Raw genomic sequence first — 16,610 nt, 5'->3', positions numbered from 1 at the left:
ACAGGAAGAAAAGCTTATCATAGAAGCCACTACCAAATAAAAGAAAATAAAAAGTAAGCTGAGAAAGAGACCAACATCTCTCTCACACAAATTTCAATGTCCTACTAGTCTTTTCTTGCTTTTCACAGACGCTTTCCTTTTAAGTAATGATTAATTAGATAGGAATCACTATTCACACATAGTACACAATACTACTACTTAATAACAAGTTTAAAGGACAACTTATGTTTGACATAATTTTTTAATGGCAAAACTTCACGTTAGTTACAAGTCCTGCCTAGATACTATGACCTCCATTTTCAAAAGTTCGCTTAGTTTATTTCACAACTCATTAAATATGTGTTGGTTATATTTATTCAATTTAATAGCAATACTGAATATAACAGATAATGAAATTATGTTAACAAAAAATTACCATTGCTGAGACCTAATGGAGTTAATATTTATGGTATATTCCTCTTTTTTCACCTCTAATATCTTTATAAAAATAGCGGACATACACATATTTTTTCAAATTTAACAATCAAGTATTTATCTAACGACTTAAAGAACCCTCGACTTTAATGCCAATAAATTATCATTAACACCATCCCAAATTAATGGTCCTAATATTATTTAATGCAAGCAATTTCGTTAACAAAATCCAATTTGTTTCCTTGCTTTCATTAAAAGAAATGCAACAATACGACATCGAATTAGATTAGTAAAAATGCTATTTAATTTTTGTTATTATTAGGACAAGAACCTAATTAATGTTTTAACTCTTGTCATTAAAAGAAAAACGTATTCCTAATCTTAAAGGACCTAAACCCTAAACCCTAATAATTTATATTCAATAAACAATTTGTATCTAGATAAATCAACGCTATACCAAAATCATTCACATTAATAATTTGATAACTAAAGAGTTTCTCTTTTGTGATACGCTATCATATTATTCACAATATTACCAATTATTGTCTACCTCAACAAAAGTCTTGTTGAGAACAAAGTATCAGTACGTTAGACTGCGTTTGTTTACAGGTACGGGACACTGAGACAGTGACATAGAGACAAAATTATATTTGATAGATAAGACATGGACCGAGATATTGTGTCTAGAGACACTAAATTAGTGTATTTTGTGTCCTTTCTAACAGGAAGGATACAAAGACACTAATAAGAGACATAACTTATTTTTCATTTTTTTCTTTCATTATTTTTACCAAATTTTCATAATTATATTTTTTTATTCTTTCTATTTTTTTATGAAAAAAATGAGAGTAAATTAGATTTTCATAATTTGTTCTAGTTTATCACAAAACAAAATATAAGAACATTAATTTTTATGTTTCTATCTTTTGTGTCTTGTTCTTAGTATCCTATCTTATCTTGTTCTCAGAACCAAACGCAGTCCTAAAGAACGATTACCCTAACAATGTCTCTCCTTTTACATTACATAAGTTGTAATACTAGGCACCTCAGACCTATTTTCAATTTAATAACACCAACAGAACTTAGACCACTAAAACCTTTGACACAAACAAAAAAAATTATTAAATATCTTTGGTTAAATTATATAGTTGATCCCTACATTTTTAGTGAAATTACAAATTGGTCCCTACACTTTAAAAGTTTATAATTAGGTCCCTAAAGAGAATTAAAATTTGTAATTTAGTCCCTGCCGTTCAAAAAGTGTTAGATTTAACAGAACATTGTTAGCATATTCTCTATTTTAAACATGTGAGCTGCACATGTTTAACAATAGGGACCAATCTACAATTTTAGTGAAAGTATGGGGACCAACCGTGTAATTTAACTATTTGAAAATGACCAAAAGCTTCCTAGGCTATCTGAACCCACCTCACCCCTCCCTAGCTCTCTCACTCTCACTTTTTCACTTTCCAAATAGACACCCCAACCCCAGCGCTCTCTGTCTCTCACCTTGGTTCACTGTCGCCACGCCGGATCCACCGAATTTGTGCTCATGGATCGGGTCTCGCCTCCTTCCTCCATCTCACCTCTCTCATCCGACGATTTTCTCTTTTCCAATCCCAATACTGAACACCGATAAATGAAAGAGAACAATTTCAATTCCAAACATGCTCAAAGCAAACAATTCAATGTCTAAGAAAAAATAGCAACAAATCAACATAAAAATAGTAACTCAATTTATTGGTGGATCCGGCGCGGTGACAGAGGCGAGAGGCACTGCGATGATGAGTCGAGGTGAGAGACAAAGAGCGCTGGAGTTGGGGTGCCATTTTGGAATGTGAGAAAGTGAGAGTGAGAGAGCTGGGGAGGGGCGGGGTGAGTTCAAATAGCCTATGGAGTTTTTGGTCATTTTCAAATGGTTAAATTATACGGTTGGTCCGTATACTTTTACTAAAATTATAAATTGGTCCCTATTGTCAAACATGTGCAGCTCACATGTTTAAAATAGAGAATATGCTGAGAATATTTTGTTAAATCAAATACTTTTTGAACAGTGGGACTAAATTGCAAATTTTAATTTTTTTTAGGGGCCCAATTATAAATTTTTAAAGTGTAAGGACCAATTTGTAATTTCACTAAAAGTGTAGGGACCAACTGTGTAATTTAACCAATATCTTTCTAGACCAACTCAAAGTAACCTAAGTTCAAACAAAAACTAAATTCTCCAAATTTTTTAGGCCAATTGGATTATTTAATAGTTTAGAAAAGTAAAATTAAAGAATTAAATTCTGGTAATAATTTTATTAATTGAATTAACAAAAAAAGTTCAGCATGAATAAAATGAAACCTAAACCATATCGCACACTGTTGAACTTTGTAATGCTAAAGCCACATGAAACAACTAAGAAATAATTTAACGCCGCAATCAACCCTAAACAATTTGGATTTAAACAACTTCTAATGCGCATCAAAGAGACAATTCATTAACCTTATTGTAAGTCATTACATGCAAATATAACCAGCAAAATACAATACGAAAATACAATATACCGGATGTTGATTTTTTTTTTCACCTAAACCTTGAATAAAAAACCCCTTAACTAAGCACTTCAAACCCATAACTTTCCATTGCTCCCTTAAACCATAACACAAATCAAAACACCACATAGCCACCTCTTCCAACGTAAAAAACACAAGACCAAAAAGAAAAGCCCTAAACTCTCACACCTTTACTAACAAACCTTCAAAATGACTCTTGAAGCTCCCTATTAATCGAACATCTCCCCAAATATTTCCACTTGTCCCCTTAGCTTCTCGTTTTCAACTTCTAGCCTATAAATGCGCTCGTTCAATAATCCAACTTCCTCCTCTCTATTCTAACTCAATTGCTCTTTGACACGCCCAAGAATGCAATAGTTGTAATCACGGATGGTATGCCTGTAGTCGATAGAATCTTCTCAAACATGGTGAACGCCACTTCCTAACGAGTGAAGCGTTCCTTGTAGCACAAGGGACTGTGAGCAACAATATCTAAATCCCTGCCATTATAGGGAAGCACCATCGTGAAGCCAAACATGACACAGTCATCACTTGAATTGATATCTTGAGGAACAAATATAGGAAAATCGATTTGAAAGAAAGAGCAAGCTCACATCAGCATGAGTTCCATGTCTTCCACATGCATAATCGTTGCGTCTGGGACGGACTCCACCACCACACGACCAGGATCTACATGATTTCACAATATTTCACATCAACAACATTCACATACCTTCCACTAACAGGTGATTGTTTTTTTTTTTAACTCCTAAAAATGTAAAGTATATAAAATAAATAAAAGTTACATGACCATGGTCAACTAGGTTGCTACTGCTACTGCCATCTCCATTGTGTTGGTTGTTGGCTGTCACTTGAACTACAGAAACTTGTTAGGATGAAGGACTTGAGGATAAGGCTTCTTCTAATAATCGTGATAATCTTCTTTTCACTGGTTGCACCGAGGATGTTGACAGGGCAGTAGAGGAGGGGCAGCGCTATGCAGCTAAGCCAAAGCTTCATTTAGATATAAATATTTTTTTTCGATTGTTAGTACTCTCGACCATTAAAACAATGGGAGATAAATTCAGACCAATTACATTATAGAACTTAATAAAAATACTACTATTACACCTAAACACCAGAATACCCCTAAATTAGTCACTCCCCTTCGGCATTGCCATCAAGGAATCACTAATTTAGACACATACACGTATTACATCATTATCAATTGACCAGCGTCACACCTAAATAACTCTGTTACAATGTTCACTATTAATTATATTTCTCCAATTGTTGATGTATTTGAATTCCTTCACATAAGTGTATTGGATTATCACCCAGCCAAATTTTTGTATAAAGTTCTTAAATCTATTTCTTTCAAAATTCAATCTCCAATAACTATTACCATCACCGTATGTCCAGTTAACCAAGCATGGTTCGTTTGTGCTAAAGATTATTTGTTCTAGTGATGCATTGTAATCTTCTAACATGAATTGGACAACTACCTCAAAGCCTTCTACCATAGAATTTGTATTATATCCTGCATGGATAAACTCACATAATATTACAACTAGATTATTTTTAGCATTTAACAAGTATCCACCCACTGCTATACATTGTTTTGTAGGCACATAGTCCACACATAACCACCATGACAATACGTTACGCTACAAGATTTTTAGGACCTCACCAATGGCATGTCCCATTTCAAAAGTGCTCCTCAATTTCCTCTCTTTTTTGTTAATTAGCTCCCAATCTTTCAAATTATACAATATGATCTTTCATGCCTCCTCTAACGTAGTCTTTTTGTTTTGAAAATTTGTTTGATTTCTAACTCTTCATATAACCCAAATTATTGCAAACCACAAATTTAACTATCTTTTATCTCCTCTCACACCCTTTTGATCACACCATGATTCAAAAAAATCTCTCACTCCCTTTGGTCTAACCCAACTAACTCCTTCCCCTTGAAAGGCATTGTACCACAGATATGATGCAAAGTTACAATGAATAAAAAGGTGATCCTTGTCTTCATTTTCTAAACTGCACAAAATACAAGTTACCTCATTGGCCGCTAATACATTGATCCGAGCTAATCTCTTCATGGTATTGAGTTTGCCTAGCAATACAAACCTTCCCATCATCTCTACCCTTGGTGGTACAACTCCTTTTCATATGTTGTTAAAAGTATGATTTGATTCTACAATTCCGCACATTTTTGCGGTCACTGAATTTGTAAAAGACTTGACAGAGAAACTGCCATCTTTCGAATAGCACCAAATAAGCTTGTCTTGAGTACCCGCATTCAAAGATACATTAAGTAATAATAGGTGTAGATCCTCATAGTGTTTGCACTCCCACTCAAACAAGCGTCTCCTCCATCTCAGGTTCCAAACCCAACCTAAAAAATCAAAACACCGAAACCCCCCTTTTTTGGAACCCTAATCCCCTCCCTCCCCCTGCACTCTCTCAACCATGAGTTGTCTCAAACCTAGAAAATCTACCCTAAACCTTAATCCAACAAAGGATCTCCCCTCCCTAATGCACTAAGTTTATCCTAATTTTTCCAAATTCTCTCCCCAACGCACTCTTTCAGAACCATACTGATAAACACAAGCATAACAATATCAAAATTCATATTCAAATATAAATCCAACCAAGCAATAAATTTTAATATTAAAACCACAACATTCATAAAAAAATCAAAGAAAGAGAATCGAGAAGGCATATTGATTTAGTGAGAGAGACGGAGTCACGGAGATAAATCAATAATGCCAGAGAGACAGACTTGAAAAAATAAACACAAGGCGGCAGAGAGACGGCACTCAGAAGCAGAGGTGGTGGTAGAGAAGACGAGCCACAACAGAGCCAAGACAGTAGCTTCAACAGAGACAGAAGAGGTGCAGGGATGACCGACGCAAGAGCTGGAGAACCCGGCGACGAGACGGCTGGCGAACGCAGAAGACCCGATGACCGTGCGGTGTCGACGATAGAGAATGAGAATGTTGAGGCACCGTTTCAGAGTAAGAGAGCCAGAAAGTGCATTGGGAAAAAACGGGGAGATTAGGGTTAAGGGGGATTTTTCAGGGTAGATTGGATTAATTAATTAAAAATTCCACCTCAGCATCGTTCTCATTGGAGATATGCTCCGGCGAGCTCATGGACACACTTATTAAATTTTAAAATCGTTTAGGGATTATTTTATCAATAACAAAGTTAGGTACTATTTTGTCAGCACCAAAATCTTTCGGATACCGATTTGATATTTACCACTTTCATAATTTGTCGTGTTTCCCATGTGAAATTAAACCAAAAGAGCAGCCTATGTATTTTAAACCATCTCTATTCAACGTTCAATGAACTACCAACTCGGTCTTTCATTATTTTTTTGAATGACAATGCGATCTTTTAAAAATAAAAAGAATTTTTAGACTCTAAATCCTAAACCTTAAATCATTATCTTCTACTTTCGTGACATAATACGGTCTCTCTGAATATTTTTCTGTTAAGTCTAAATGAAAAATAGACTTATCACATTATATAGCTTAGTTGTCATGTGAACTTCCTGAAGTGGGTGTTTAATGCCAGGTTGGACACCTAGAATGGACAAAGGTTAGTTGTCCACCTCCACGTAGTACAAAAAAGACGCTTTTTTTAGGCTTTTTTTTTTCTTTTGCATTTTGCAGCGGTTTTTGCAAATTGTGTTGCGGCGATTTAAAAAATTCCTGCAGCTACGTATCATGCAATTTGTTTGCATCAGTTTTTGAAAAACCACTAGTACTTCAAACAGATTGTGGCGATTTTGTGCCCCCTGTAAATTGCGGCCATTTTTATTTGTCGTGTTTTAAAATTCCTGTAATTCTATAAGACAAAATTGAAAAAAAATTTGTGGGAGTTTGAAACTCCTTAATTTTATGAGCAAATATTAAAAAAATAAATTAAAACCATCAAATCCAATCCAAACCTATATTATATCTATCAAGTCAATTCTGAATTTGAGATAAAAAAAATTACAAAAAAAATATACTTAAAATTAATTGTAGATAATATCTCACTACAATAAAATAATTAAATTTTAATATAACACAATAAATAAAATTAAAATAACATGCATATTGAAACTTGAACTCATTGTTCAGCTTTTATGAGAACTATCATAAAATATATCAACACCCACCCTTTTAAACTTCTCAGCATGTCATTCTTCTTCCTCTTCTTTGCATCAATCACACAACATATGTTCTTACTGGTCGTCTCTCCCAATGTGTCTAATTTGTTAAGCTCTAAGATGCCATGAGTAGCAGCTGAGACCATGGTTCAATGTTCATTTGTGGGAGTGGAAGAGAAAGAGTCAATGATGGAGGCAGGAATGCTACTCTCGACTTTGCTGGAAGTGTTGAAGTGAGGAAGAAGAAGAGGTTCATTGCTCTACAATGCCATTGTGGGAGTAATGCAATTTTGTTCCTATCCTCCACAGATTTAAACTCTAATAGACTGTTTTATAGATGTCTAAACTTTAAGGTAATAAGAAATTTTTTATTTTAATTTGACTCCTTATGGCATGTTCTTACCATCATAAATGTTGCACAGAGTTCAAGATCTCACTGAAAATACTTTGTATAGCTTGATGATTATATTACATCATTTGAAGAAGAAGCCACAAAATTTCTTGATTTTGATGGTTGGAAGCAAAATGAAAATCAATTTGTTAGTGCAATTGTTACATGGGAATGTTAGGGAACTAGAGTAGAGAGTAGTTGGCTTAGAATGGCAAGCTAAGAATTATATATATATATATATATATATATATATATTAAGAATGGTAATAGGTGCCTTAGTGTTTCAGCATGATTGTTGCTTTTGTTTTTGAAATTGTAATTGCAAAAGTCTTTATGGCATTTGGTTAGAGTCAAATGATGTGAGTGTTTGGTTAAGACAAAGCTATTAAGTTATAATGAATTAATTAGTTGTTGAAAACATTATCACATTGTTTTGAGGCAACGAAGATGATATGTTTTTATTATGATGCTTGTTAGTATGTATTTATGCAAAATTCACAGCAGCCATATAACAGAAGATAGTTACATACAAATATCATATAACACCAAACACACAGAAGAATATTTAAATCAAGTTACTAATGGATCCATGGCCATTGCAGTAGCCTTGGTAGTATCATTGTTTTCCTCCAGTGCTTGACCATATTCACATGAACAACCAAACACAAGTAGGACATATCAAACCTTGATCTTTTATCATATAAATCCTTGATCATTAAAATTTAAGACACTTTAACCCTTACTAACATGCTAAGTATGATATGAAATTGGACAATTCAATCCTGTCTATTCTTGTTGTCCACGTTGACATATAACAATCACTTCAACAACCAGACGTGTCAGGTCAAAAAGTTAAAGTGATAGGTAAGTGTTTTTCATTCGGGCTTGATGTGTCAGGCCAGAATGAACTCTTTTTCTCTTGAAAGATCATATTGTCATTCGAAAAATAGTCATGGATCAGACTAATAGTTCATTCTTCAAAAGTTTCTTGTACTGTGGTCCAAACTGATGAATCATAATGTTTAATTGTTTATAGTTTAGGAAGCATTTCAGGTGTGGCATTGTACTTTGTTGGAGTTTCAGGACTTCCACTCTTTTTTACCATTCATATTTAATATAAAATATATGAAGGGTTCAGATTAAGGAAAACAAGCTTGATATGGACATGATCCAAGAGAGTGCACGGAAGAAATGCAACCGATTCATTCGTTGTGAGGTATTTAAACACTAAAAATGTCGATTTTGTCCAAGTGAACACAAAATAGGCTATCTTCCTAATGAATCCATATTTCATGGTATTTATTTGCTTTGATTAGGTAGATTTTATTGACTTTTCTTGCATTTATTCATTGAAATAGCATGCTTTTGTGAATTCTTTCCTAATTGTGCTTAATTGTGAAAAACATGCTTTTTATGCTTAAAATTGCCAATTTTTAATTCACTTTTCTTCCATTCGATGCCTTGATATATTTGTTTGAGTGATTTAAGATTTTGAAGGCAAGAATGACTTGAATAATTGGAAGTAAAGCATGCAAAGTGGAAGAATTCAAGAAATGAAGGATTTGTAAAGATGTCAATCCTGACCTGATACTAAATTGATCATAACTTGAGTTACAGAGGTCCAAATGAGGCGGTTCCAGCGACATTGGAAAGCTAACGTCTGGGGCTTTAAAATGATATACAATTTGCTATAGTGGACATAAGTTTAAGTGTGTGTACGCATAATTCGGAATTTAGCAAGTGTGTGTACGCACACACTTGTGTGTACGCACAAGTCCTGGCATGTGAGCTCATTAATTGCAAATCGCTGGGGGCAAATTCTGGGCCTCCAAAACCCAGTCCAACTCATTTCTGAAGCTATTTCAACCCAAAGTGAAGAAGGATGAAGGGGAAGAGCACTTAGATTAGTTATGATGAGCCTTTAGTTAGTTTTCTAGAGAGAGAAGCTCCCTCTTCTCTCTAGAATTAGGTTAGGATTAGGTTAAATTCTCTTAGAAGGGTTAATTTCTTGTCTTCATCTTGTTTTCTTTACAATTTCTTGTTGTAGTGTCTTGATTTTCCTATGTCTTCTTCTTAATTTCTCATTTTGGCCATTTTTATGTTGTGAACACTCTTGTCAATTTAAATTTTCTTTAATGCAATTTGAGATATTTCATGTTAATTTTGCTTCCTTTAGTTGTTGTTGTTGATTTCTTGTATTGGGTAGTCGTAGATTTCATTAATTCTTGCAATTTATAATGCTTTTCTTTTATGCCTTCCAAGTGTTTGACAAAATGCTTGGTTGGATGTTAGAGTAGCTTTTTGAGCATTCTTGGCTTGGAAGGAGAGAAACTAGGCAATCTTAAGTCATTCATACCCAATTTAGATTTTTGATCTAAGGTTCTTAGTTAATATTGTTTCCATTGACTCTAATCTCTTGCTAATTCAATTAGTAGGTTGATTAGGACTTTTGGATTGAGATTAACTAGTCTTATTTGACTTTCTCTCATGTGAAGATAATTTTGTACCTTCTTCCATTGTAAGAGATGACTAAATAAGATAAGCTCTTGATAAATATTATATGATCATTAATGACTAGGATAGAAAGCTTAACTCTCAACCCTCGCCATGAATGTCTCTCTTTAGTAATTGTTTCTTTTATTGTTTGATTTATATTTCTTGCACTTTTACCACCCCACCCCTTTTGATACCATAACCAATAATACACATACCTCACTGCAACTCCTTGAGAAGACGACCCGAGGTTTAAATACTTCGGTTACTTTTATATTGGGGTTGGACTTGTGACAACCAAAACACTTATTAAACGTTGATGTGAGGATCGATTATCGGTGTGGACTATGCTCACAACGAAATTATTTTGCTAAAATTCTGAACCGGTACCAATCCTCTCTCATCAAGTGTTTGGCGTCGTTGCCGAGGAGTTGCAATGTGTGCTTGTTATTGGTTATTGTACATATGTTGATATTGTAAATATCTTGATTTTTGGTTGGTTTGTTAGTTTTGCTAGTCATAGGACTTTGTCTCTCTTTGTTTCTTATTAGTTTTATTTGTAGTTTCTCTTTTCACTATGAATTCTCTCCCTTTTGGCTATGAGTTTGGTTCAAGTTATGTTGTAGGAAATGGAAACTACAATGACAACATGCATCAAGGATGGAACAATCAAAGATGGGAGGAGCCTCAAGCAATTGATCACTCTTCATGGTAACAACCTCCGATTTCTTATGGGTATAATTCCACCCCTAATGCATATCAATCTAATGAATGTGGTGACCTTCATTGTGGTTGTCAACAACCACTACCATATGCCTATGAACCACCTTCTCAACCTAGTTTTGAACCACTATACTCACAAGCCCCATACCACCAATTAAACACCTCCATATGACTATAATTCTTATCTACCATACCAACCACCTTTTGAGCCATATGAACCACACATAGAACCACCACCATTCCAACGCAATTACTTCCAAGAACCACCTCAATATACAACACCTTCTAACTATGAATCCTTTCTCACAAACAGTGAACCCTCTCTTTCCACACCACCTCCAACGGATGAATCTCTCCATGCCTTCATGCTAGAACAACAAAGAGATATTAGTTCTTACATTCAAAGGCAAGAAGAGATACAAAAGGAGTTTAAGAAGTTAGAAGCCGTGATTTCTACCGTGGCAGAAGCCGTTAGCAACATGGTCGCATCCCGCCTAAGCCTACACGATCAAGGCACTCCCATTATCAAATGTGGAGAAGCAATCAAGGAGCATAGTGAGGGAGTGAATTCAAAGCTTTAAGGTGAAGAAGAGGAGCTAAAGCATGGTTTGCATCAAGAGGAGGAAGTTGAAGTTATTGATGTTAAGGAAGTGGATAATGAGTTGAGGGAAATTGATCAAGAAGTGGATTCCATCATTAGTATTTTTTGTCCACATTGATCAATCCCCTTGATGATCTTGTTGAGCCCTCTTCCATTGGACTAGAAAGTGATGTTAAGGAGGATGTGCAACCTCCAAGGCATTTGTTAAGTAATGAATGATTGGAAGAAGTGGAGGAAATGATAAGTCTTGGACTAGAAAGTGATGTTAAGGAGAAAATGATAAGTCTTGTTGAGCCCTCTTCTGTCAACAACCACTATCCACCACTCCGGCGACCTGACTGCCGTCAACCACCTCTCTTCCTTCCCTCCTCTCTTCTTCTTTTTCTTCTTTCCCTTTTTCTCCTTCTCTCTATCCGTTTCCCTTCCTGCCACCACCAGCGACCGCCGCGGTCTTCCATTGCTGCTGGCGAGCCACCAACCACCACTACCAACCCCTTTTCCCCCCATTTCACTTCTTTCTCCCGTCTCCTCGCTAGAATAGAGTCTGGTGCCCTTGCTCTACAACCGTTCTTCTCTGCCGCCACTGGACTATCGTGGCAGCACCGCTACTGAGCCAGCGCACCTCCGTCCTCTCAGTCTCTGTCCCCATCTCTCTTGCCACTTCCATTTTCCTCTGTTCATTCTCATAGGTTCCAGTTCCCCTGTTTACATTCTACTTCTGTTTTTATTTTTTCTTTTAATTAATTTCTGTATTAGTAGCAGTTGTTGATTTGGTTTCTGTTAAGTTTAGTTAGATTAGAATGCATGTGGTTAGAGAATCTGGCGTGGATAGTGGATTTAGGTATGATTGTTTGTTATTCATGCTGTCTGAAATGGCTGGTTTTAAACTTCTTTGTTGAGTGATGATGATGTTGATGTTCTGTGATTGATACATGTTGCTGTTGTTGTTAATTTTGGGATTTACTTGCTGCATTTGATGCCATGATATTGGATGCTGTCTTTGTTCAACTCACCTGAGCTTGCATTGTTTTATTTTGGTTCATTCTATTTGAGGCTCATTTGAGTTGTATATTACTGTTATGCTGATTTGGCTTGATGTTGCCTGAATTATATGGATTCATATGAGTTGTTTTGCTGCTGTTTGTTTATCCGGGAACGTCCAATTCGCTACCGGAATGCTGCCGAAATTTTTTGAAAACCTTATGCTAGTAATTTCCAATTGTGAACTGAATTTGGCACATTTTGACTTAAGCCCTATTTGATTATTGCCAAATTCACTTCATGAATTGGCTGGCCAGCATTTCCGCATTTATTTTGGTTCCCTTTCATGTGCATTGGTGATTGGCAGAATCAAGGAACTATTTGACAGATTTCTGTGTCAAAAAGAACCTTGATTAACTAAGTCAATGTGAACCTTCTTTGTGTTTTTAACATTTCAAGTTCAAGTCAAAACCTTTAGGCCTCTTGGTTCAAGTTCAATTTCCACCTTCTTTAACCAATGAAGCTATTTCCATGATTTCACCATTTGATTTAAACTTGTCTTCTTCTTAATTGAGGTTCTTACATTTGTAATAATTGGTGCTTTCCACTGGTGTAAACTTTTTAAAATAAAAATTATTTTCAACCCTCTTTTGGTTACATCAAGTGCATATTTCATTTCTTTTACGTCAATCTTTACAAATTTAGTGACCAAACACATTGATGATGACTTGCATTTCTCTTTTTGTGCTTTTGTGCATAACATATTTCATCATCAATGACTTGCATCATCTTCATGAATGTGAATATGCTTGTTTCCTAAATTCTTTTGAACTTCTCTTGGTTAAGTCAATAAGTGTCATGCCACTAATCTTTAACCCATTTTTCTTACTTTGACTTGATTGACTTTCTCACTTTTCTTTTTAGTTTTCAAACTAACTCTTTTATTTTTCTTTGGGTATGATAATTGTTGTTGCTTAACAAACAAGCATATGTACTATCATTGCATGAATCCTTGGTTTGTGTACTGATTGATGTTTGAATTCTATTTTTTCTTGCATTCCAAGAATTCATTCCTTTGACTCACTTTATGAATGTGTCTCAATATCTTTTTGTTGCCTGTTTTCTGTCTGTTACTTATATCCTTGCTTTTCACTCCTCTGCTTTGCATAATATATTGTATCCTATAATTTCTGTTTTTTAGGATGTCTGACAGAGGCAAAGGAAAAGCCAAGGTCACCTCCAGAAAAAGGAAGAGATCTCAATCATCCACTGATTCAGCGACCTCCGGTTATTCTGAGATGCACCTTTCTGATAAGGAGAGGCAGATCAGCTCCTGCCTCCTGCCAACTCAGAGAGGTTCGTTAATCTATATTGTGAGCTCCGGTTTTCGCTCTTTCAGCAACGGAATCTCAACATGGATAAGAAGCTAGCTATCCCCTCCGATTTGAGGCGGTTTACTGAGCCTCAGATTGAGGAGAGGGACTGGTCTTTCTTGGATAGAGAGCTAGCAAGAGTGAACGAGTCTAGGGTCCGCGAGTTTTACTGTAACTTCTTCAGAGCGACCTTGACGCAGTTCACCTTAGAGACAGAAAGATTATGGTAACAGAGGCAGATATTGAGGAGGTCCTCCACTGTCAGCCCAAAGTTAGTCACAAGGACGCTTTTCAGAGGGCTAAGGTGAAGATGCATAGCCTGACCTTTGACTATGATGCAGTGAGGAGTGTGGTTGCCCAGCCGGACGCCCCTTGGGAGATGGATGCCTTGAAATTGAAACCCAAGGGGATGAGATTTGACTATTTGACGAAGGAGGCTAAGGTATGGCGGCAGATACTTGCTCACTACGTCATGCCTAGCACTCACTTCACTGAGATCCCAGTTGACATGCTAGTCCTGATTGGGTGCATCATTGAGGGGAAGGAGCTGTACTTTCTCAGACTTATCAGGAAGTTCATGTGGCGAGCCCATATCAGGGGCACCCTCCCTTTTCCTAGTTTGGTCACGGAGCTTGCTCACTGGGCTGGAGTACCCTGGCTTCGAGATGATGAGTCGCCACCAGCAGTCCACGGAAAGGAGAAGGTTATTCTGTGAGGGACTTGGGTGAGTGACAGACCACCAGCCTCCAAAACCCAGTCCAACTCATTTCTGAAGCTATTTCAACCCAAAGTGAAGAAGGATGAAGGGGGGAGCATTTAGATTAGTTATGATGAGCCTTTAGTTAGTTTTCTCGAGAGAGAAGCTCCCTCTTCTCTCTAGAATTAGGTTAGGATTAGGTTAAATTCTCTTAGATCTAGGGTTAATTTCTTGTCTTCATCTTATTTTCTTTACAATTCCTTGTTGTAGTGTCTTGATTTTTCTATGTCTTCTTGTTAATTTCTCATTTTGGTAATTTTTATGTTGTGAACACTCTTGTCAATTTAATTTTTTTTTAATGCAATTTGAGATATTTCATGTTAATTTTGCTTCCTTTAGTTATTGTTGTTGATTTCTTGTATTGGGTAGTAGTAGATTTCATTAATTCTTGCAATTTATAATGCTTTCCTTTTATGCCTTCCAAGTGTTTGACAAAATGTTTAGTTGGATGTTAGAGTAGCTTTTTGAGCATTCTTGGCTTGGAAGGAGAGAAATTAGGCAATTTTGAGTCATTAATACCCAATTTAGATTGGTGATTTAGGGTTGTTAGTTAATATTGTTTCCATTGACTCTAATCTCTTGGTAATTCAATTAGTAGGTTGATTAGGACTTTTGGATTGAGATTAACTAGTCTTATTTGACTTTCTCTCATGTGAAGATAATTTTGTACCTTCTTCCATTGTTAGAGATGACTAAATAAGATAAGCTCTTGATAAATATTGTATGATCATTAATGACTAGGATAGAAAGCTTAATTCTCAACCCTTGCCATGAATGTCTCTCTTTAGTAATTGTTTCTTTAATTATTTGATTTACATTTCTTGCACTTTTACCACCCCACCCCTTTTGATACCATAACCAATAATACGCATACCTCACTGCAATACCTCACTCCAACTCCTTGAGAAGATGACCCGAGATTTAAATACTTCGATTACTTTTATATTGGGGTTGGACTTGTGATAACCAAAACACTTATTAAACTTTGATGTGAAGATCGATTATCGGTGTGGACTATGCTCACAACGAAATTATTTTACTAAAATTTCGAACCGGTACCAATTCTCTCTCATCATTTCCCAGGGTATGAATTTTATTTGAGCGCTCTCTCTCTACAACACTAGTGCCCCATTTCTCTCCTTTGCTGTGATGTAGTGTCCTCAATCAGAATTTCATTTGTCTATTTATGTTACAGGGATATTATTATTATTATTATTATTATTATTATTATTATAATATGAGATAATCTATTTGCAATTTAGTTTTGTTTCTCTTGTACATATATAGAACGAACTTATTAATCCATTTTTTTCACTATATTGGAAATATGTTATTTTACTAAATGCATATTATTTTCTAAAATTTTAAATATTAATTATTTTAAATATTAAATCTATTTTTGTTTAAGTTATTTAAAAAAGAGATAAAATTAAAAAAGAATAAAAAAATAAAAAGAAACTTTATTTTCAATCATAGAAGATGTATTTAACACTCATGACCATTTTTTTATTTCTGTTTTCTTTTTTATATTTAAAATAATCTAGGGAGAGACAAATTTCAATAATAGATTATAAAAATATTTTAAACGTGATATATTATGCTATATTTAAGTACTATAATATAAGAAAGAAATTAAATCACATCACATATAGTGTAAGTATGATTTCTTTTAGTTTATTTATAATTATTAAAGAGAAATAATATTAGTATTAAAGATTAATATTAGCTAAAATAAAAAAATTAATAAAAAAAATTGAAAGTCTAATAATTCTTGAATAAAGATAATGAAATTCACACATGATAAAAATTATATAATTAATAGTGATTACTTTTTTACTTTTATCACTTTACAATTCTCCTTATTTTAAAAGATATTTTTTCTAGCAGTTAATACATTGAATAACTTAAAAAATAAGTGTTTGGTTAGATTAACTTTAAAAAAAATATTTTTTTAAAATTATAAAATAATTTTATTAAATTTTAAACATAATTAAATGATATGATTGTATTAAAATTCAGAGTTCATAATTTATAAAACTAATCTCGATGAAATATATTTAAAATAAAAGGATTAATTATCTTTTTTATAAGTATAGTTTTTTTTATGTTTCTATAAGTGCAATTTTTATTCGACTATTTATCTATTATTATATAGAGAAAAAGGCTATTTT

General features: G+C 34.7%; 1 long non-coding RNA gene across 3 annotated transcripts; it reads right to left on the bottom strand.

Annotated features, from left to right (window-relative positions):
* Positions 1–2,875: 2,875 nt before the first annotated feature.
* Positions 2,876–6,086, bottom strand: LOC112764324 (uncharacterized). Of its 3 annotated transcripts, none has more exons than XR_011875045.1 (4): positions 5,741–6,086; positions 3,759–3,966; positions 3,567–3,642; positions 2,876–3,452 (listed from the first exon to the last, which is right to left on the bottom strand). It is a non-coding gene; the product is annotated as an uncharacterized lncRNA (long non-coding RNA). The 3 variants fall into 3 exon arrangements; XR_003183111.3 differs by having other exon boundaries at positions 3,764–3,966; XR_003815102.2 differs by lacking the exon at positions 5,741–6,086 and having other exon boundaries at positions 3,764–4,876.
* Between the last annotated feature and the right edge of the window lie 10,524 nt (positions 6,087–16,610).

This window comes from Arachis hypogaea, chromosome 17, assembly GCF_003086295.3.
Source record: "Arachis hypogaea cultivar Tifrunner chromosome 17, arahy.Tifrunner.gnm2.J5K5, whole genome shotgun sequence".
NCBI lineage: Eukaryota > Viridiplantae > Streptophyta > Magnoliopsida > Fabales > Fabaceae > Arachis > Arachis hypogaea.
Note: the sequence above shows the minus strand (reverse complement) of the source record. Positions and strands in the feature narration are given on the sequence as shown.